At 44.0% G+C, this 23913-nt stretch overlaps 1 protein-coding gene across 7 annotated transcripts in view; it reads left to right on the plus strand.

Annotated features, from left to right (window-relative positions):
* Positions 1–23913, plus strand: part of LOC137432534 (angiomotin-like protein 1) — a 92782-nt gene that overhangs the window by 10027 nt on the left and 58842 nt on the right. The window contains exons 1-3 of one of the 7 annotated variants that reach the window (XM_078783330.1): positions 14202–14417; positions 15717–15824; positions 21231–21382. The gene's annotated coding sequence lies outside the window, so the exon portion shown is untranslated. Of the gene's footprint in view, positions 1–14201; positions 14418–15716; positions 15825–17203; positions 17251–21230; positions 21383–23913 lie in introns of those variants that run through there. The other 6 variants (XM_068124557.2, XM_078783331.1, XM_068124555.2 and 3 more) reach the window with 6 other exon arrangements.

The following is a 23913-nucleotide window of genomic DNA, read 5'->3' on the forward strand; positions in this document are numbered from 1 at the left end:
ACAGAGCCTGTGAATTGCCTCCGTACATAGTTCATGACCTTCTTGCCAGATTTTGTGAAAGGTATGCGCATTTGCTCAGTCCCACAATTTTCAGTGTCAGGGTGCTGAAACAAGGAGATGCCCGTTCCATGGAAAGATCCATGCGCACTTGTTGCTGTCGGGTCATGGTCAATGTTGTCGACTGCTGATGTTGTGAATACTCCAATTTGGAGTGCAGGTGGGCACACTGTTCCAATACTTTCAAAGTGGCTAATGGCAGAGTTTCCTAGATCTGCAGACATGCCTAGCACACAGTCGTATGAAACTGACAATCCAAGCCTATAAAGTGTATCAACTAGATCGCGAGATCTTGTCCTTGAGTGGATCAATGATCCGAGAAATAGTGGAAGTGGTGTCTCATGCTGTTCAGTATGTCTTGTTTCCAATGATGGTTGTTGTCGTCGACGCACACAGCTGTTATATGTCATCAATTGTGATACAGACAAAGCTGGCTGTGACAAGTAGTTTTCTTGGTTTTGGATATCTGTCCCATACATGATCATTGTGACCAGCATCAGCAGTGAGTGAGGCACAGAATTTTCTTGACAATCCTCTTTGAATGAACCACTGAATGGTAAGCATTTCATTCTTAACATGTCTCTACGAACAATGTTTGCAGCACGAGAGATGAACACTGCTTCACTGTCACCGTCGAGCTGGCACGAACTTCTTAGCGATTTACCAATATTTGCATTGGCGACAAGAAGCACATCGCGACCTTCATTGTGCGCTTCTAACTCAGGAAAGTAGCTTAGAACTTTATTTTTGAATCGTGTAGAGTGAACTACAGAGGAGCCCTCTCCCAGCTGGTTAACTCTATCAGTATATAGTTTTTTCAATACAGATAGTTTGAAAACAGGGGCAATGTTGTCATCCTCAAGAGCAGTTTGCATGTATGAAATAAGTTCAGCAAATGCAGTGTTATGAGCAATATTTGTGTTGCATTCGTCATGTGATGTTGTTGGTCTATCTCGATCTCTGTTATACAATTACACTAAGCATTGGCTGTGGTACTCAGCCTCTGTAGCGATTAAGTCTCCTTCACTGAGCTTTGCCAACAGACGCTCATCTTGTAGATTAATTGCACACTGTCACACTCGAGTGTCAAGGCCAAACGTTGAGGCTCTATGGAGAGGTAGGGCATCAGATGCGGGCTTCTCACAGATGAAACAATGGGTAACAGCATCACCAGTCCTGGAGACCTTTTGACGTTTGAATTTTTCCTTTTCACCAGAAGAGGAACTCTTGTCCGTTACACATATCTTCCGCTTAGCTGCACGTTTGAGTTCATTTTGCTTGAATTTAAGTCTGCATGTTTTATGAAATTTTGCTTTCCTATTTGAAAAAGTTTTCTCCAGTCCATTACCATCGTCCATTCGAGTCAACTTAAGCTTTGGTGGCAAGCAACCGAGTTCGTTGAATGCTGATAAAGTTTGAACAATAGACGTATACCCAGCTCCTTGGAACCTTTCTGCAAAGTCTGCTGGGCACGTGAGTTTCTCACTGGTGCTTTCCTGGCAGATGAGACACTTATTCCAGTCCATCGGTGTATCGTCCTCATTCACAGACATGGTGATATCACTGCTAGCTTGAACTTGAAAGTTTGAAGACTTTCTTCATGATGATGAGCAGTAGATTAGATTAACACTCACAACAATCTGAAACAGACAGAAGCAATGATTATTAGAAACACAACCACACCAATTCAATAAATTATAGAAAATTATATTTCTTAAATATTGCAAGAATTCTGGATCTGATCTGCAAAAAAAACACCTTAATTAATCTACTTAATTATTTAAAACATGGTTTACTTATAACATATAATGATTAATAACAAATATAACAACTTATATCTAATAATGACTACTAACAATTTCTACTTCTAAACTTATAACTAATAATATAATATGATCCTTATCTTTTAAAAAAAAGAAAGTGATATTAAGGAATTTGTTCATTTTCTTTAATATTTTGACCATCAAAATACCTATATTGGTCCATATATCCATTAAATATATATTCTTAGGGCATATTTATAATTCTTGTGTTTGAGTAAGTTACTATATATATAGCATGAACATATATATTTTATGTTAATAGAGGTATTTTTGTCATTCACTTATCGGCAAAATCTCCTCGATGGCAGCCATTTTGGAAAATGGCCGCTACGGTGGACACAGGACAGATACAGAATGCCTCCAATCTTTAAAATGATCCCCATAATGTCTAGTATTAGTGTACCAAGTTTCATGCTTTAATCATAAAGTGCACAATTTGTTCATTTTTTAGCACCTATCCGCTGGACTAATTCTCAAAGCCTATGAATTGGTCCCTGAAGCTTACCGGCAAAAATTCGGGAATGCCAGGAAGAGGGAGAGTGAGACCCATGTGGAGTTTGCCACAATGAAGGAAACCATGTTTGATAGGTGGTGTGACTCGAAGGAGATTGGGAAAGACTTCAACCTGATACGACAATTGATCTTTGTGGAGGAATTCAAACAGTGTGTCCACGTGGACATTAAAGTACATCTGGATGAAAAAAAAGTACGGAGTTGTATGAGGCAGCAACTGTGGCAGATGACTATGCCTTGACACACAGGATGGGGTTCCACAAACCTAACTCCCCGCCTAGAGTTAGCCAGGGGAGTTATGGTAAATCAGGTTCGGAGAACAAATTTTCATGGAGGCGGCCTAGAGAGGACTATGGGGACAAATCTGATACCGCGACTTTTAGGGGTCAGAAGACTACAGTTCCAAGACAGGCTTATCTTCCGGGGGGCCCGAGGCAGACCACGAGTTTTTCCTCCGGGCCTACTTGCGCTTTTTGCAAGAAACCTGGGCATTTGATGTCCCAATGTTATGCCCTGAAAAGGAAAAATCAGGAGCGGAGTCAAACTAGTGCAACTCCGAATGCATTGGCAAATGCGAGAAATCGTCCTTGGAGGACAGTGTCTTGTGAAGGTTCCCATGCCAAAGTTACGGCATCACAGAACGACCTTGTCCAAGAGGGTTACAAACCTTTTATTTCAGAGGGGCTTGTGTCACTGGATGGAGACTTAATGAACCAGAGACCTGTTAGGGTATTGAGGGACACAGGAGCACATCAATCTTTGATGCTTGAGGGCATTTTGCCATTGTCAGAGAAGACGGCAACTGGTGTTAGTGTTCTTTTACAGCGGGTTGGTGGCTATGTTAAAACTCCTCTTCATGTCATCCATTTGAAGTCTGATTTGGTGTCAGGACCGGTCACCGTAGGTTTACAAGCCACTCTTCCTGTAGGGGGGATCTCTTTTATTATCGGGAATGATTTGGCTGGTGGTCGAGTTTCTGGTAATCCAATGTTGGTTGAAAAGCCCAGTATGGAAAATAACACCGCACAGTTAGAGCAGGAGATTCCGGGTATCTTTCCATCCTGTGCAGTGACTCGTGCGAACCGGGGTCACTAGCGAACTTTGGGGTTTCCTGGGAAAGGGATTCCTGCGACAGAGTTGTTATCGCTGTGACAGATAAACCTGCGTGACAGGTTTTGCGGTTGATTCCGAAGAGAATCATTGGAGTGCCGTTACGTCTCGAGAATGGACCGTTGGCCGTTTTGTCTCGCGCCTGATTTCGCATCGCTCCAGGTTTTTCACCTCGCTCCAGGTTTTTCACCTCGCTCCAACCATTTCAACGCATCCAGCCATTAGCCTGGTTTGCATGTGTGACGTGGATTTCGAGTGGGAATTTGTGATTCGCCGTGTCGGGAGCCGTTGAACATCCATACCCGAAGGTGTGATTTCCCAGTCGCCTCTTGAGGACACCTTTGCCCATCTTTGGCAGTGTGACTGTCAACCGAACAGAATTCTGGTCTTGATATGACATTGTTCTGACGATCACTGGAGTGTGGATCGACTTTGGCTTGATGCCGGGATAGAGACATTGGGGAATGTTCTTTTCGCTCACTTGGAGCACAGTGAGTTATATTGTACAAAACTGATGGTACCATCATAGGAATGATATTGTTCTGGATCTCAGAGACGGCACTCCCCTTAGCAAGGGGGGGTTAATCCCCTTGGCCTGTTGAGCCGGCCGTCTCTGGTCCTGGTACTTGTAATGCTCTTCTGCAGGGTGGGATTGATCAGGGTTATTGGTCCAGGTGTTATCTCGAATACCTTTATCAATCCCTCCGCAAAACAGGGAGACAAGTACCCCTCGAACCACGGACAAGATGGTATTTGCCGAGCGGTTTAGCAATCCGCGATTCGAGCCGTTATCAGCCGACTAAACCCGATTATAAAGCGGTTGACCAAATCGTGCCATCTATCTATAATTCCAGTAATCTCTGTCTGTCTGTACGTTTGTTTGTCTGTGACCGCTGTTTCTCGACAACCACGGGTCCGATATACTTTTAACTTGCCAGGTATATTGCTGGGGACCCGAGGATGTGCCTTTTCAAGGTTTCATATTAATCGGACAATTACTTACCGAGCTATGTCCAAAAAACGATTCAACCAATCAGAGAGCAGCGAACGATCGCGTGTGCCGAACGTGGCGGGCACACTCTGCCTCGGATGGCACATTTGAGAGCGTATTCATTTATTTCACGTTTGCAAACTATGTTGGCGTTAAACTATGTTTTACAACTAATAAAAACGAATTTGCGTTTCATTCGCTTTCCTGCGCGTTTGTGCACGCGATGGCGATTTCTTTACCAAACTCCGGAAGCCGTTCGCTTTGGACCAAACCATTGCATGTAAATAGAGGGGGGGGATTGTCACCACTCGCAAGCCGTTCGCTTTGGACCAAACCATTTCATGTAAATAGAGGGGGCGGGGGGGGATATAATTTTAGATATAGATATAGTACGGGCATGCCCTAGTGTATATTCAAATGAAAGAAGGGACGAAAACGATCGAATGAGAAAGAAACCAAAGGTAAGAAGGAACACGGGTTTATTACTATCTATAAGAGGAAAACGAAAGAAGGGCATTTACAAGGAGAAGAAGAAGAAGATACACAGGGCAGCCTTAAAACAGTCTTAATTATGGAATCCCAGACAACAAAAAGGACAGACACCAGACTTACACGACAAAGGGAATTGCAGGCGGGAATGGCTGGACTAAGGTTCGGAGGAAAAGCTCAGGGAGGAGATCCGCTTCAAATCCACGCTCCGGGCTGGAAAACGAGCAGCCGGCGGCGGCCCCACGTATATGGTTTCAGCGGCGAAAACCCGGCAGGCAGCGCGGTTTATGTTGCCGCTGTCTTGGCGACCCGAGCGCACCGACTCTTGCACCCCAACGATGCTCGTGCTCAAACAAGCTGCTCGGTGCTCCTCTCTCCCTCCTCTCTCGGTTCTTCCTCCTCGGTCCTCTCTCATGAACCTCCTCACGCGTCTCTCCCTAAGCAGTCCCTCGCAGTTGCTTTTATTGCTGTCGGCCGTATCAAGCCGCCAGCCCTGAGAACACGCCTACCGGTTCGCTCACCACGGTGCTGGTTGGCCGGTAAGGGCTTGCTGACTCCACCTCTGATGACGACGACGTGCCACGCCCGTTCTGGTGGCTCCTCCCCCTTCTTCTCTGAGATGGAGCACATGGCAATGGTGTCTTGTGGGGATAGCAAACCACTCGCACCGCTTTTGAAGGGAACGAAAGGGACCTATCTTATTTAATTAATGCAACGCAGATTCAACGATTGGAAACGCAGCCTTACCTGAAACACATAATAATGAAATAACTACGAAGAGGGCCTATGGTTCGCTACGTGTTGTTCATGGACTAACTAGGGGACGACCTTTGACCTTAACAATGAAATGGAGGTATTTACACAGAGAATTACTTGCAAAGGGTATATTTACAACAATTTACTAAGTGCGGGGTTCTCAAAACGTCAACAATATATTGGTTGTACAATTGATTCATATTGTTATTGCTGTTATTCTTGTGTGACCTTAATACAATACTTGTTTGTTGGTAACAATTGGTGTGGTTTCACCATTGATCTTTGACACACAGAATAACACATCTTTCTGCCGTGACTCCTCTCGGGGCTCGGAGGTACACCGTGACCGGGGTTTGGGGAGGAGCACGTAACAATACATCGTGTCATAATAAGGGGATACATCAGCAGGGAAAAACATTTGGTCACCCTAACTTCAGTACATATTCAAAACAGAAATTAAACATAAATACAGAACACGATTGAAATCATGTGCAGTGTACACAAATCGGCCTGAACCCAATCTGTCTTTTAACGGATGATTAATAACTGAAGCTTTTTGTGATCAGGGCAACTCGAATCACTCAGAGGAAAAGTGACCATGTGTGTACTTCATAAGTAAACTGGGAGAGAGAACAAAGGACATAAATCTTTTTTTTTGCACAATTTAATAACAAAGGTACGCACCCAGGGTATGGGATGAATGGAACTGACTATTGTTCCATAATGTGCTAATGACATTCTATCGAAAACGACAGAGATAGACTCAACGTAAATCGCGACTGACTTAAAGGAAAAAGATAATTGGTTTACAGTTCATTGGCGCAATTAAGCTGCTCATTGTCACTTGTGAGTTGTAATTCCAGGGGTTTCCGCATCTCTCACAGGATTGTGAGTTGGACAGGTGACTGTGATGGCCCATGACCTGTAGGAGCCATACCGTTGCAGTCTCAATTGCGGTTGTGGTGGGTGGGGGTTGAGGGGAAGTAGTGGTGGAAGCAAGTTGGATGGAGGGAGGGTTGAAGGCTTGGAGTCGGGGGGAGATTGAAGCCTAAGGATTAGACCCTAAGGTCAGGAGGGGGAGATTGAGCACTTGGGGTTGGTGGCGGATGTTGAGGATGGGTGATTGAGAGATGGAGTTTGAGGACCTGAGGTTTGGGAGGGAGGGTTGATAACGTGGGGCTTGTGAGTGTCACATTTTACATTGCGTTGATGTTCTGTGAGTCCCTGCTATATATATGTATATATATATATATATATATATATATATATATATATATATATATATATATATAAATAAATAAAACACAGTTTGTGTTTGTGTGTGTGTGTGTGTGTGTGTGTGTGTGTGTGTGTGTCCGAGGACAAGATTGATATATATTTATATATATAAAACACAGTTTGTGTGTGTGTAATGTTACCGATAGACTCCTAAACGGAGAGGCGCACGTGCTTGATATTTGGCATAGACATGGCCATTGAGCCTGGGAAGGACATGGCCTACCTAAAAATATTTGACGAGATCCATATTTTTTATTCATATTTACCTCAGCGCATTTCAGCGAGGAACATTATACACGGAATATCAGCATGTGCCAGAGCAGCTCGCTGATTCGCTCATAGCGATCACGTGATGTTCCATCCTCGCCGCCAGACCATTGAACTGAAAATATATAGAATGACCATTGCCATTCACACCACATAGGTGGAGATGCAGCTACCGGGCGCCATCTCGGTTGGCACTCGATGCTGGGCGATGGTGATTTCCGTCATGCGTTTGCACGTAATTCAGAGCGAAAAGCGATTGCGTTTTTTCACCTTTTGTGCGATCGTGTTTTGTGTCGATATTTGTCGATTTTGTGCGATATGAATTAAACGTCTTTGAAACAGCTGTGAAACGTCTTTCCACAACCCTTCCGTAACCAATTGGAGCAGTTTATTGCCGCACAAAATGGCATTTTAACAGTTGTCTGGCTTTTAAAATCTGGGACACGTTCAAAACAAACGAGATCCACGAATGGAGCTGGTCGAGTCGTGCTAACCAAGATGGCGACACGGCGGCTACACTTTTCACGGAGTATGAGCGTTCTATATATTTTCAATTCAGTGTGCCAGACTCGCTCACGTACTTGATTTGTGGCATAGACATGGCCATTGGGCCTTCATGGTGTAATTTGTGTGAGGCTTTTGTCCGAGTGAGCTAGAGTCGAGAGGGCGAATGTACGGGTTTGGAATGTATGGGTCTCCCTTCCCCCGCCCGGCAACGCCGGTACTGGAGGGCGTCATGGGATCGCTGAGTCTCCAAAATCCACTTCGTGCTGTTGTTGCGAAGATGCAGGACGATGTCGCGATTGTTGTGCTGCTCTCCGACCATGAGAACTGCAACGTCATTGTTGACTGGCCCTCCCCTCCCCTTCCTCCCCTCCCCTCCCCTTCCCCCTCCCCCCTCTTCCTCCCCCTCCCTCCCCCCTCTCTCTCCCCCGCTCCCTCCCCTTCCCTCCTCTCCCCCTTCCCCCTCCCCCCTCCCCCCTGCCCCTACACCTCCCCCTTATATTACTTACAATACTAGTACTTACAATAACAAAGGGGACTGCAAGGAGGATGATGGGGTGCATACAGATACAATGACATTGATTATTGAAGTACTGCACAATAAAAGCTGTATATTAAGAGTTTAAGAACGAATGCTTTACTGGGCAGGGGTGAAATTACTTTCAGGCCACTCTATATTATAGGTATATTCATATATTTCAGGTGCTTAATAATTGCCTTTGGTTGGTTCTCAATAATCCACCAGATTTTTATTTACTTATTTAATTTTGCAAATGAAATAATTAATTATTTCCGCCAAAGAATCCCAAATTAATGGTGAATAATGTGTTGGGCCCGTAGCTGTGTCAAATCTTCAATTCAGGAAACTGGAACATTCCAGCAGCTCCTTACAGCAGAAAACAATAGGGGTGGGCAACCAATCTCCCTCAATGAGATAGGTGGTCAGTGATAGGTTATATGTGCTGACACTCCATTTGGCCCCAAATCGAGCTTGTCTGCACCTGCATCGATTCCCACCAAGCTCTTCCTATACATGTCCACAAATATAATAGCCTTGTTCTTCCAAATACTTGCACATGCTGTCTGCTGAATGTGTGCACTCACAGCAGAAGGGTCATGGCTGGAATTAAGAGTATTTGGGAAGGGTGACAAATAAAGCAGGGAATGATGCAGGGTTGGAAAGGTGCAGCAAGTTGAATCAATTGAAAATAATTGTTTTCTAACAGGAAAGCTTCTCACTTGTTTGTTTTCATTATGGTTCTGTAAACATTCCTGCTTAGACTTCTGTGATCCTTCATAATATAAGAAACGATTAGTTTCCATTTTCCTTTTCTGCATGAGACCCATCATATCCACTTTTATGTACATTTACAAACGTAGAAATATTATTTTAAAGAATCTAATGTACATTTACCAAAAGTACATAAATTTACTAAACCTTTTCTTTAAAAAACCAAAACATTTACTGTAGATTCAAATTAAACTGAGATGGAAATTACTGATATAAAAATTACAGAACTTTACAAAATTGTATGCATATTTACAAAACATTCCATAAAGCTCCAAACATTTACACAGATTTACAATAAAGTTATGTAAATCTACAGAAGTGTACATAAATTTGCACAAATTTACAAATTCCATGTTTAAAAAATTCACAAAATATGTAAGTTCAAAAAAATTATGAATGTTAATGTTTTATGTAAGCTTACAAAATTTACAGAATGTAATTGAATTTACAAAAAAGACAGATTTATGAAAATGTATTTACTTAAATATTTTTACATGAATTATCAAGTTTGCAAAATATTTACATGTACTTACAAAAAATACATTCACCAGAATTTACAAGGTATGAGGATTTACAAAATTTCCATAAACTTACAAAATAGCAAATTTACAAAAGTTTATGTATATTTACAAAATCGTACAAAAATTTCTATTTCCAAAAAAATTAACTAGTTTACATGAATTTACAAAAATACACAAAATTTACATAGACTGACAAACATTTATGTACATTTACAACAGTTTTGCAAACATTTATACAAGTTTAGCAAAGTTACCAAAACTACATTTTAATAAATTTACAAATGTATATGCAAATTTATCACATTTTACCAAAACACGTAAATTTACATAATATACATTTCAAAAACGCATTTATAAGAACTAGGGCATGCCCGTACTATATATATATATCTAAAATTATATCCCCCCCCTCTATTTACATGAAATGGTTTGGTCCAAAGCGAACGGCTTGCGAGTGGTGACAATCCCCCCCCTCTATTTACATGAAATGGTTCGGTCCAAAGCGAACGGCTTCCGGAGTTTGGTAAAGAAATCGCCATCGCGTACACAAACGCGCAGGAAAGCGAATGAATCGCAAATTCGTTTTTATTAGTTTTAAAACATCGTTTAACGCCAACATAGCGCCAACATAGTTTGCAAACGTGAAATAAATGAATACGCTCTCAAATGTGCCATCCGAGGCAGAGTGTGCCCGCCACGTTCGGCACACGCGATTGTTCGCTGCTCTCTGATTGGTTGAATCGTTTTTTGGACATAGCTCGGTAAGTAATTGTCCGATTAATATGAAACCTTGAAAAGGCACATCCTCGGGTCCCCAGCAATATACCTGGCAAGTTAAAAGTATATCGGACCCGTGGTTGTCGAGAAACAGCGATCACAGACAAACGTACAGACGTACAGACAGACAGACAGAGATTACTGGAATTATAGATAGACTAGGGCATGCCCGTACTATATATATGCCCGTACTATATATCTATCTAAAATTATATCCCCCCCCCCTCTATTTACATGAAATGGTTTGGTTCATTCGCAACGCCAAAGCGAACGGCGAACGGCTTGCGAGTACAGTGACAATCCCCCCCCTCTATTTACATGAATGGTTTGGTCCATTCGCAACGACCACAGAACCCCCCCCTCATGCAATGGTTTGGTCCAAAGCGAACGGCTTCCGGAGTTTGGTAAAGCAATCGCCATCGCGTGCACAAACGCGCAGGAAAGCGAATGAATCGCAAATTCGTTTTTATTAGTGATACGAATTGAATTGGGAGAAATTGGGAGATGAATGAATTGGGAGAAATAATGCGCATAAGAAATCGAATTACGTACCGTAATGGCGGTCAGCTCGTAACGCGCTCAGCTCCGCTCGTGCTCGTCTCACATCGGCCACGCCTACGCAACAAAGCGTTCTGTGATTGGCTGCCGGAAAGCGTGCTGCCGGACAGTCGTCACTGTCCGGAAGTTCGCAAATCGCAGTTAGGATGAATCGTTTTAATTTAATCGCAGTTTGAATTCGTTTTAAAACATAGTTTAACGGCAACATAGTTTTCCAACGTGAAATAAATGAATACGCTGTCAAATGTGCCGTCCGAGGCAGAGTCCGATCGCCACGTTCGGCACACGTGATAGCTCGCTGCTCTCTGATTGGTTGAAGCGTTTTTTGGACATATCTCGGTAAGTACTTGTCCGATTAATATGAAACCTTGAAAAGGCACATCCTCGGGTCCCCAGCAATATACCTGGCAAGTTTCAAGTATATCGGACCCGTGGTTGTCGAGAAACAGCGGTCACAGACACACAGACACACAGACACACAGACACACAGACACACAGACACACAGACACACAGACACACAGACAGACACACAGAGATTGCTGGAATTATAGATAGATTACAAACATTTATGAAATTCACGGAATTACATGTATTTACATGCATTTACAAATCTATATCATTAGAGAGCTGTATGTGTGTGTCGCCATGTTTCTCAGAGATAGCTGAACAAATCTTCATGAAGCTTTCAGAGGTTCACCAGTGAGTGCTGGGGAGTGTTTGTGGCAAAAAAAAATTGGGGGAAATTTTGAAAAAAAAAGTTCGTTATAAAAAACAACACTTATGCCTTTGTGCTTATGCCTTTGTCGATATGTGAAAGGTAATATTAGGTGATACCTGACCCCCATTCCTTTTGGGTACAACAACAACAACAGGCATTTTAAGGCCATTTTCCCTGCAAGAGCGGGGGTTAGCCTTGCGGTCCGTATGACAATTTTTTGGGTGTAGGGAAGTATTTAGGCACTCACAAAAATGAAAAGAAAAACCAAATTGGTTTCTTCAAAATGCCAACAGGATTAGAACAGCACCGGGCAAAGCCGAGTACTCATGCTAGTATTACATAAATTAACTAGAACAGCACTCGGTAGAGAACATACCTCCACCAGGCTGAACACTTTACGTTTTGTATCCCACTAACAGGTCGGATCTCGATTCAGACCTGCATCAAAATCGAATCGGCTTGTTCTTGTCACCTACCCAACTCATTCACCAAGTTTTGTAATAAGACATCCACAAGTTGTGCAAATATCGTTCTTGGCAATATCACTCAATGGTGAAGAAACACTTTAAAAAACAAAAAAAACAAATTCTTGTATCTGGATCCGGATCATCACCAAATTTGAAACAATTCTTCCTTGTCACACACCCAACCTGTCCACCAAAATTCATCCCAATCCGTCCACAACTTTTTGATATATCGTGCTATAAATAGTATTTTGCCCCTTCTCTCAATGGTGAAGAATCACTTAATAAATTCTCAGATTCAAATCTGGATCCGGAACATCACCACAATCTAATCATTTGCTCCATGTCACATACCAAAGCTTTCCGCCAAATTTCGTCGGAATCTGTCCACAACGTTTTGAGATATCTTGTTCACAGAGAAACGGACAGACAAGGGTGAAAACATAACCTCATCCACCTTCGATGGCGGAGGTAAAGATCTTCCCTTGCAATTATGATATCCTTTGCTAATGCCATATTTCTGCTGGTAGATTTTCCAGATATATGGGGATCTTGGAGTGCGGGAAGAGCAGGAGGAATTTTTAGATTTGATCGAGGATTGTGACTGAAGTCAGTGTATCAATGAGTCTGCATGAGAGTTTAGAGGCTGGGTTGGGGGGTGGGGGTGGACAAGTGGGTAGGTGGAGGATATGGTTGAGGGGCAGTATTAGACCTTTTTAAAGGGGCATTTATCCATACATGGTGAAGCATTGGACATTGACAAGCTATGGGGTTTTCGGCCTTATGGTGGTTACCTTTTGCCTATGGACAGCGCCGGCAGGACTACCTGACACCACATCTCAATATGCACTTTATAGCTCCCTTTGGTGATTTCAAAACGGATGTCAAGGCCAACCTGTGGTCCCTTAAAACCTAACCCTGATTCTGAAGTACCTGCACCCAAAATTTGGGGCCTCTCCGTGCTCTGGTTCGGCGGTGAAAGAATTACGTACAAATCCACAAACAAACACACAAAGTCACAAACAAACACACAAACACTTGAAAATATTTACAATATAATAGTGAAAAATACCGCTTTCACAAAAAGAGCAACAACAAAGTTTTTATTTGTTTATTTATAGATTTTCGTGTTGTGCCAAGTTTCTGTCTGCTTTCAGGTGGTTTCCCTCCGCCAGGATGAACACTGTGTTTTGTATCCCACTGATAGGGATATATTCGATCGGCCAGATCTGGATTCGGACCGGAACCAAAATCGGATCTGCTTGTTCTTGTCACCTACCCAACTCATCCACCAAGTTTTGTCACAATCTATCCACAACTTTTTGAATTGAAATATCATGCTATATGTATACCTCTCTCCGATCATCCCTCTTTCGCTGCCTTTCCCAAACCATATCGTCCATCACAGTTTAAACTCGTGGCACGGCGGCCGTGTGCCTGCGTGTGCCTCACACATCATCGCGAATCTGCAACCTTGAACAAGCGACTGACGAATCGGCCGATCACGATTCACTACTTTAATGCACGTCACGCGCTCTTTTACCTTATTGTATCTCTTCCTAATCTCCCACGTTTCCTCTTTTCTGAATTGTGCTCCTCGATATATACTTTATATGATATATTTTAATCAACGGTGTTTCACTATCCACTCAGAAACGTATGCGGCTTGGCGAACGCGGAAAATCAGGCGGTGTATATAATTTGTATATATAATAGCCGATAATAATTAATGTGGCCAATTGTTTTGGAATTTAAATCCAATCAAAAGATATTAACTCGGTGGTTGTAACTTCGTAAGTGGATGACACATTGTATTGCTTAATATTAATACAAGTTCGATTCCTTTGGCCGTTTCTTGTTTGGTTTTTCAGTGGAAAGTGGAGTGGATGCGTACACAGTCAACCAGTGTACGCTGAAAGATCCTGGACCGTGGTGCTAGTTGAGAAAGAGTAGGCCATGGCCGTATAATAATAATAATGTAAAAATAATTTTGCAGGCCAGCGTCCGCCTTGCGGTTTATGAAGGTCCACCCGCACCCACTCTCGCCGTCTCGCGATTTGTGAAAATAAGCTCCGCCCCCTTTCTTCGCTCGGTGACGTCATTTCCTCTACCTTATATATATATATTTATTTTTTACTCCCTTCTTCTTCTACATCTTCTTCTTCCTCCCCTCCTTCGGCGGACACATCGTTAAAACAAATACGAACCCGGCTTCCATCGTACATGCGATTACTTATTGGTTGTTCTCTACCGGAGGGTTGAGTCTGTAGAGTACTTCACTTAGCTGGGAATCGTGCATGTGAGTTCGAACCGTGCACAGTACACCACAATCCTAAATGTCGTCATTGTGTTAATTCTTTGCATTCCGGCTTCGCTCGTGTTGAACAAATAAATGTTGCTGTGACGCCCATGACTGCATGAGCTCGAATCACTTTTGCCCGTGATTGTCGTGGCCTTAACCTCGATCGCTCCAAGTTGCTCGATTTGATCCGGTGCGGTTTGGGCCGAAGTTACCTCATCGTAATACTAATAGTAATAGCGCCTTTCGTTGCCATGTTACCTCAGTCCCCGTGAAATGAACTGTTAACTGCTGTAAACTTTGCTGGTCGCCACTACTGTTGGCCCATGTTGGCTCTGAGTCTGAGTTCACTACTGTTGGCTTTGCTGGTCAAGCCACATTACACCATGTAATATGTATATTCACCATTTATCACGGCCTTGGAAATTGATGATCAGTTTGACTATAAATTTAATCCGCCAAAAGTAGTGGAGGTGAGATTTCTGTCAACGCTGAATCATTTTGGGGACAACAATAGCTCCTCGACAACAGACGATGTGCAAAAACAACTAGAATGGCACTCAGTAGAGAGCACACCTCCGCCTGGTTGGTCCCATCTCCCAAAGGTGAAGAATCACTGGAAAAATTAAATAATTCTCATCTTCGAATCCATATTCAGATCTTCACCAGAATCGAATCGTCCTTGTGCGATACCCAACCTCTCCACCAAGTTTCGTCCAAATCCGTCCACGACCTTTTGAGATATCCTGCTATGTATCGTTTTTGGCCCGATCTCCCAATGGTGAAGAATCACTTAAAACATTCTAGTAGCTGGATCCGAATCCGGATCTTCATCAAAATCTAATCATTTCGTCCTTGTCACATACGCTACATCTCTGCCAAATTTCATCCGAATCCGGCCACAACGTTTTGAGATATCTTGTTCACAGACAAACAGACAGGGGTGACAACATAACCTCCATCCACCTTTGGTGGCGGAGGTAAATATACAAAGAACCCTATACACTATTTGGGGTCATGCTGATCCCATGTAGCAAGTCTGGATGTGATCAGGCCAGAACTGTAAGAGGAGTAACGTGAGAAACAAACACACGTTAATGCACACACACCGGTCCGTGAATCTTAGTGAGGCTTATTGTGCAAAAGTCTTCAGCTTTGAAAATAAATGTTTTTATTAGCACATTGGCATATTTTGATAAGTAAAAGGTGATTTTGCCACCAAAGGTGGATGAAGGTTGTGTTTTTGTAGAAATTATGTGTGTGTGAATTTCTACTTATGTGTGGTCATACGGTGGTTAGATGCTGAGAATCCTCTGTCTCCGTTACGCTCGACGAACGTGGAGAAACGGGAGTAAAGGTGGATTTTCCACCGCGATGCAGCCAATGCTCTCCAGAAGCTGGTTGAAGGTCTCGTCACGTAAACCCGGTCGTGAAATGTTTTTTTTCAGATGAAAATACCAATGCTTTGGGGGTGACCAGAGGGGTGGTTAAACAAAATGAATATTCCACCGGTAAAAAGCGATCTATAATGGCGGAAGAAAAAAAATAACCCCAGGAAGTAGAAACATTTGTCAGGTTGTCATGAACAGCGAGCAGGTGATGAAGTAGCACTTTGCTGATAGTCGCAAGGGAAACCAAAGAACAGTGAAGTACAGTATTCACTCACTCCACTTTATCATGCCTTTTAGCTCGAAACCCCTCGAGAGGAGAAAGTCCACGTAAAACGAAACCTATTCTTCTTCCTCGTGCTTCGTCATCTCTATGTACTCAGAGTTCATTGGTTGTTCCTGGTTTTAAACCACGCCCCACTAACCGAATGTTTGCTAGCAGCGCGTCACGATGTGAGGAACAAGCTTGGTGAATTGATTCTGCCTGCACTGTGTTTATGTAGAAAATGATGCATGTAAATATAGAAACCACTACATTTTCATCCCTGTCTGTTTGTGAACAACATATCGCAAAAGGTTGTGGACGGCTTCGGACGAAATTTGGTGGATATGTTGGGTATGTGACACGGAAAAAATGATTAGATTTTGCTGAGGATATGAATCTGAGAAGTTTGAAAGTGATTTTTCACCATTCAGGGAGAGGGCAAAAAATAATATGTAGCACGACATCTCAAAAAATTATGGACGGATTTGGATGAAACCTGTTGTGCAGGTTGTGTGTGTGACGAGGAAGAATGGATTCAATTTTGGTTAAGATCCGAATGTGGATCAGGATACGAGAATTTTAAAATTTCTAAGTGAATCTTTACCATTGAGTGATCGGGCCAAAAACGATATACAGCATGATATTTCAAAAAATTGTGTACGACTTGGGTGGAAGAGTTGTTTAGGCGACAAGAACAAGCCAATTAGATTTTGGTTCAGGTCCGAATCCAGATCTGGCCTATCAGTGGATACAAAACACAAACTGTTCAGTCTGGCTCTACCGAGTGCCATTCTAGTGATGATCATGTTTCATTAAAGGCACAAAAACTAGAGCGAAGCCGATGGCACACTATCACAAATCCTCATGTTTCCCACCAAAAGCAAAGTTTGTAGATGGCAAAAAGTTCCTCCAGGAATGACCCAATACCACATTTTGAGTTAAAAAATGTTTTGACCCCTGTGACCCTAAGTTGCCACACCCTGAGGCATGAACCAGGTGTCAAGTCCAAAAAAAGAATGGTTACATATATTTCATGCGTCCCCCATTGTTGATTGCATACACAACGTTTAGTTTTAAAATGTACCCGTAATGACATTTATTTCGGTTTTTTTGTCCTTTTGACCCCGCCCCAGAGCGCGGGGCCATAAAGGATACTGCTATTGCACCGTCTTGCCACGTGGTGATCATAATTACTAAGTTTGGTGAATTTCTGCACAACTGTTTAAGAGGAAATAGCGAGACAGACAGAAAGACGGATGGAGCCGATTGCAATATCCTTTCTTTTTTTTTTTTAAAGTGCGGGGATAATGAATTGAGTTTTGCAATGCTTTTGCAATGCTCAATGCTGATGCATGAAATTTCAGTATTTGGTGTGACCAACGTTTTCATACAAAACAGCAGATATAACTTTTGGAATGCTTTCCTGCAATTTCTGGAGAATTTTCATTGGGATTTTGTTCCATGCATTGTGCAATGTTTCCTGTAATTCGTCAAAATGTGCATGAATCGCTTCGCGGAGTCTGCCAATGGGAACTATTCTCTCTTCGTTGTGCAAACGTCATCCAACAACTCACCTTTCTACATGAGTTCATTTGCCGTGATTTGTGCCCTGTGAGCTTGCGCTACAAACCACCAGTAGATTTGGGATTTCGCTAAGGACATCATCGCACACTTTGGCAGACAAATGCTACGTGCTTTGATTAAAGATGCACATACCGGACGATCCTGTTACAAAACGGAGACAATTTCCTCCAAGCTCAACTGCCAGGCAATCCTCGACAATGACCGCATCAAGCAAATTGAGGAAGTTATCCACGTGACATGTTAAGGACGCCATGGTCAGATAAACCAACTCTCCACCCAATCGGATCGCTTGCATACAACATCATCAACAACAACAACAAAAACAATGGCTTCACAACCTCTGCAACAGATCTCGAACAACAACAGAAGCCCATTTCCGTGAATGCGGCCTCAACTTTGATACAGCCGATGCTGCTGAAAGCACTTTAAAGTCTCCGCCAGGAGAAATCCATCATAATAGTGCCAGCCGACAAAGGCTGTTCCACCATTGTAATGAACCTTGTTTATTACAACCATAAAGCCAAAGCTCTGTACGATGACAACACCTACCATGCAATACCCTGTGACCCCATGCAGACCATCGATAAGCAGGTGACTACCTCCTTACAGGAGCTACATGATATAAACCTCCTCGCAAAACAGGAATGGGATGCCATGAGACATACTGACTCCGTCATTCCACGTTTCTTCGGATTACCAAAGATACACAAGATTGGTGTCCCCCTACGACCCAGTGTCGTCCACCGAGGAGCACCCGCGTACAATGTCTTTTCTGCCGACTCCAGCATTTAACAACCCATTCAGCATAAATCCAAAGAACTTGAAAGATTTTATCGACCAAATCAGAAATGTCCACCACGGGAGTGAGAGATTATGTTCTCGTTTGACGTGCTTTCATTGTTGCATCCACCGTCTGCGACGGACGGAGGTTGGTTTCTCTCACCCCTGTCGTTTGTTTGTGTGCAGGATGTCTCAAAAAGTTGTGATTTTGGTGAAGATCTGGATCCAGATACTGTAATTTTCAAGTGATTCTTTACTTTTTAAAGATAGGGCCAAAAAACGATATATAGCACAATATCTCAAACTGTTGTGGATGGACCCAAATCAGGGCAGCAGAGCTGATTGCTGAATTTGTTTTGCAATGCTTTGAAGAACAAAAGCAACATGGCGACCCTTCCCTGAGGTTGTGCCTATGACCCTTCCCTGTTACGTTGATGATACATTTGTCATCTTGAAGAAGGATGATACGTAATGTAATTTGTTGATTATACATAATGGAGTTGTAATCCTATTCCCAATCTTCATCAATAATCTCTTTGACTCTGGAAAATCCTCTTTAACTCTTTGCTGATGAATCCACTCTCTGCCTTGACATTGCTCATCCATCAGACAGGCAGGCATCAGACAGACAGGCCCTCTCTTCAGACTTTGAAATAAATCACAAACTGGTCCAACACTTGTAATATGTCTTTTAACCCTGAGAAATCCCAGATGCTTACTTACTCTCTCCTTTGAAAGGACAGTACTGCAAATCCTCTCATCTACTTTCTCAACAACCCTCTCAAAGAAGCCCAGTCACTCAAACCTCAGGTCTCACTCTCAACCACAATCATTTTTGGCCAAACCACATTTCAAAGTTGTCATCCTCTGTCGTGCAAAGCCCTTCCTTGGCACACCTGAACTCTTATCCACCTACAAGGCTTTCACCCGCAGCTTGATGGAGTACTGCTCTGTCCTCTGGGCTGGCTCCCATGCCTCACATCATGCTCAGCTTGACGCCATGGACACCAAGGCCTTTACGATTATTGGCATCTGTTACGGATTCGGCCCTAATTATGGTTGTTATTGTTATCATTGTTGGTTCTAGAGATTATGCTTATTGTGGCTTAAGGGAAAGGGTTATGGTGGTTAAAAGGTTTAAAAGCGCTCCTGGTAAAATGTGGCCGGAAATCGGATGGTGACCCGGAAGACAAAGGGAGCGAGGAAGAAGAGCGCGGGAGGCAGAGGTGAAACGAGGCGTTTTGTAAAAGCTCCAGACCCAGCGTGGTCGAGCGTCCATGGAGAGTGAACCTTGAGGCCTGGAAAAGAATCTCGTGCGATCGTTGATATCGCTGGGGTCGTGGAAAAGCCTGCGAAGCCAGGTACAGGTGGGAGATTCCGGAGAATCTTCGCCGAGAGGCTGCGGCCCGAGGAAGAACCGACCGCCATTTCGGGGACCTCGCGCATCGTTCGCGGACCCTTGGTTAGCCGCGTCCGTTGGTCCCGCCCTCCGGTGGTTTTCCGAGGATGTGTGTGCGCGACAGCGGCCTTTGAAGAATACGGTGCGGTTCGCGACTGCACGGTGTATGTGCACGTTTGGATCGCGTCTTTGGGATTCCTCTTTCCACCGCCAATTGGGGGTGGCTGGGACCACGTGACGGTCCCCGCCTGACCTACCTCTCCTTACCCGCCTCATCGCCAGCCCCTCTTCGCCGGGAGCACCGTTGTGTTCTAGAGACATTGAGAAGGGCTCTGCTTCAGTCCCTGGGGGTGCCGTGAGTCTGAGCTAGGGTACCATCTTAAGATTGGATTGCAGGGTTGATTGCCCCCATTGTTGTATGGTGCTTTTTGTGTGCTTTTAATATATTGTTTGTTCATAACCCTTGGTGTGGTTTCATTATTGATTAATTTCCACCAAGGATAACATGTCTTTCTGCCGGGGACCCTCTCGGGGTTCGGAGGTTTACCGAGACCAGGGGATAGGGGAGGACTCCGTAACACATCTCCCACGATGAAACCGAGTCTATGGGCCTATCACTTCACCAACGCCGGCATGTCGGTGGTCTCTCTGTCTTCTTCCGCCTCCTTTCTGGTCTTGCACACTCTGCCCTCTCCATACCTTGTCCCTCACCACCCCCATGCATCTTCAAGCAGCACGCAGTCCCCCAGCAACCCTCTTTAAGTAAAGATCCCAAAATTCAGAATTACTGCTCACCTCCACTCACTTGTTCCTCTTTTTTTTCCTGCCTGTGGAACAAACTTCCACATTCTCTTCAATCTCTTTCTTCCCTCCAGATCTTCAATGCGCTGGTTCACCACCATCTCAGATTAACTCCCATCCCAAACCATGATCTTTCCTACACCTGTTAAACCACCCCTTCCCCCAAACTTTGCTTCCATCTGGTCCACCCCTTGTGTTCTCTTCTACCCCTCATCATAACCTGCATCCCTTGTTTGTCCGTCTCCATCTATTTTCTCTGTTAGCCCTACTGTTGGCATTTCTCCCTTCTCTTTCTGCTGTTCCTTTTGTTATGTTGCATCTTTATCCATTCTGTGTTCCAGCTCTTCTATGAGCCTTGACTATGTATATAAAAAGGCAAATGTCGACCTTTTCCACGCAAACATTAACTCGACATGGCCAGCAATACAGCACATCTGAAGTAGAACAAGCCGGGACTTTTCCATTTCTGGGCGCGCAACTTTCGAGGGTTAAGAAGGGCAAGTTAGACTCGCAAGTGCTCGGTAAACCCACCAACAAGTATTGGACTACCGAAGTTGCCACGACACCTGTCATAAATGTTCTTCTTTTTTTTGCAGCTTACTTGACCACTCAAAGACACTGCAGTGACCGTGAACAACGCCGTCAGGAGATAATGTGCGCGACTCAACTACTGCTAGAAAACCACTGCCCAAGTGCGTTCATCAAATCCTGTCACTGGAAACCCAACTGCAACAGGCCAACACTCAAGGTTGTACTACTATTATACATACAACACACTTTAAAACCACAAGCTGCATACGACATCGGTACAATGTTAACATCACCCACAAATCACAAGCATTCTTGGGGACACATCTGTCAAAACATGACAGAGAGAACATCATCTATATTCTATAACATATCACGTGAAGATTGTGAAGCCAAGTGTTTTGGCCAAACATCCACATGCTTAATCACACGGCTAACTAAATACCATGTTGTAAGGCGACAAGACACACAAACACACGCACACACACGCACACACACGCACACACACGCACAGACACATACACACAGACACACACACACACACACACACACAGACACACAGACACACACACAGACACACAGACACACACACACAGACACACACACACACACACACACACACACACAGATGCACACACAGACATGACAGACACAGACAGACAGACACAGACAGACACAGACAGACACAGACAGACACAGACAGACACAGACAGACGCAGACAGACGCAGACAGACGCAGACAGACGCAGACAGACACAGACAGACACAGACAGACACAGACAGACACAGACAGACAGACACAGACAGACAGACACAGACAGACAGACACAGACAGACAGACACAGACAGACACAGACAGACAGACAGACACAGACAGACACAGACAGACAGACAGACAGACAGACACAGACAGACAGACAGACAGACAGACACAGACAGACACAGACAGACAGACACAGACAGACACAGACAGACAGACAGACAGACAGACACAGACAGACACAGACAGACAGACACAGACAGACAGACACAGACAGACAGACACAGACAGACAGACAGACACAGACAGACAGACACAGACAGACAGACACAGACAGACACAGACAGACAGACACAGACAGACACAGACAGACAGACACAGACAGACACAGACAGACAGACACAGACAGACACAGACAGACACAGACAGACACAGACAAACACAGACACACACACACACACGTAATCAGACCTCTGGCCTTGGCACAGGATTATCAAGGGGAAATTGGAAGACAATCACGGCCTGGTATTCCTGTGAGAAGTCAATCAACAGACACGTCGACTCGCATACCTCATATAAAGCATTTTAAGTAATCAACTACAATGCCACCAAAGGCCGCAATACAAGTTAAACACAGGAAGCACTGTGATTGGCGAGGACTCCAATCAGCATTTCATGACGCAGAACCAACCGTCTCCAATGAAACTTAATGTTGATAGACTTAATGTCACACCGAAGGTGGATGGAGGTTATGTTCTCACCCCGTCTGTCTGTTTGTCTGTCTGAACAAGATATCTCAAAAAGTTGTGGACGGATTCGGACTAAATTTGGCAGAGAGGTAGCGTATGTCACAAGGACGAAATGATTCGATTTTGGTGAAGATCCAGATTCGGATCCGGCTACTTTTTTTTTTTTCTCTTTTTTTTTGTATACATAATCGAGGCCCGTGAAAGAGCTAACATTTATCACACAAACAAATCAAACAGACAAACAAACAAAGTATATTATAAAAAGGGGAGTGGTAGACAAGATGGGGAGAGAAGGGGAAGCACATAAACATAACATTTGTGAGGGACATCGGGAATGTGTGGGAGGGAGAGGGATTGGGGGGAGGCGGCGTGGGAAGGGGGGGGGGGTGGGGGGGTGGGGGGGGGGGTGGGAGAAGTATAAGCACAAGGACACCGAGGACTTCCAGGAAAGATGTTGGTATTTCAAAAAAGAGGATTTGGGGTGAAATTAGCGGGGGTAGAACAGATCAAGGTTTTGGATGGAAGATAAGAGATGGTGGTGAACAGCTGTTTTAAAGACCTGCAGGGAGGAGTGGGATTGAAGGGAGTGGGGGAGTTTGTTCCAGAGGCAGGAGAAAAGAGGAATGAAAGAGAGAAGGTGAGCAGAGAGTCTTGATTTTGGCAGTTTAACCATAAGAGTGTTGCAGGCAGATCTTGTGTGACCTTTAGGAATATTTGGGGGACAGAGCCCAGAGAGAGCTGGAGGAGCAAGGCCGGAGAGGAGTCGGTAGAAGACAGAAAGACCACCAAACTGCCTGCAGTGAGTAAGTGAAAAGCCCTCGGAGGTAGCTTCATCACGGGAGATTCCAATGATTCTGAACGCTTTGGGTTCAACAGCGTGAAGACGAGCTAGGTGTGAGGCAGGAGCACCAGCCCAGAGGGGAGAGCAGTATTCCATTGAGCTGTGGATGAAAGCCTTGTATGTGGTGAGGAGCTCAGGTGTGCCAAGGAAGGACTTCGCACGACGGAGGATGCCCAGTTGGCGACTGGCTTTGGAGGCCAGATTTGAAATGTGGTTTTCCCAGGAAAGATCATGGCAGATAGTGAGACCCAAAAGCTTGAGTGACTTCTTGGAGAGGATTATTCAGAAAGTGGATGGGAGGGTTGTCCAGTCGGTCTTTTCGGAGAGACATCGTAAGAGTGTGAGATTTGTCAGGATTGAAAGACATGTTCCACTTGTTTGCCCAGTCAGTGATTTTGTCC

Source organism: Myxine glutinosa, chromosome 8, assembly GCF_964187855.1.
Source record: "Myxine glutinosa chromosome 8, kmMyxGlut1.1, whole genome shotgun sequence".
Classification (NCBI taxonomy): Eukaryota; Metazoa; Chordata; class Myxini; order Myxiniformes; family Myxinidae; genus Myxine; species Myxine glutinosa.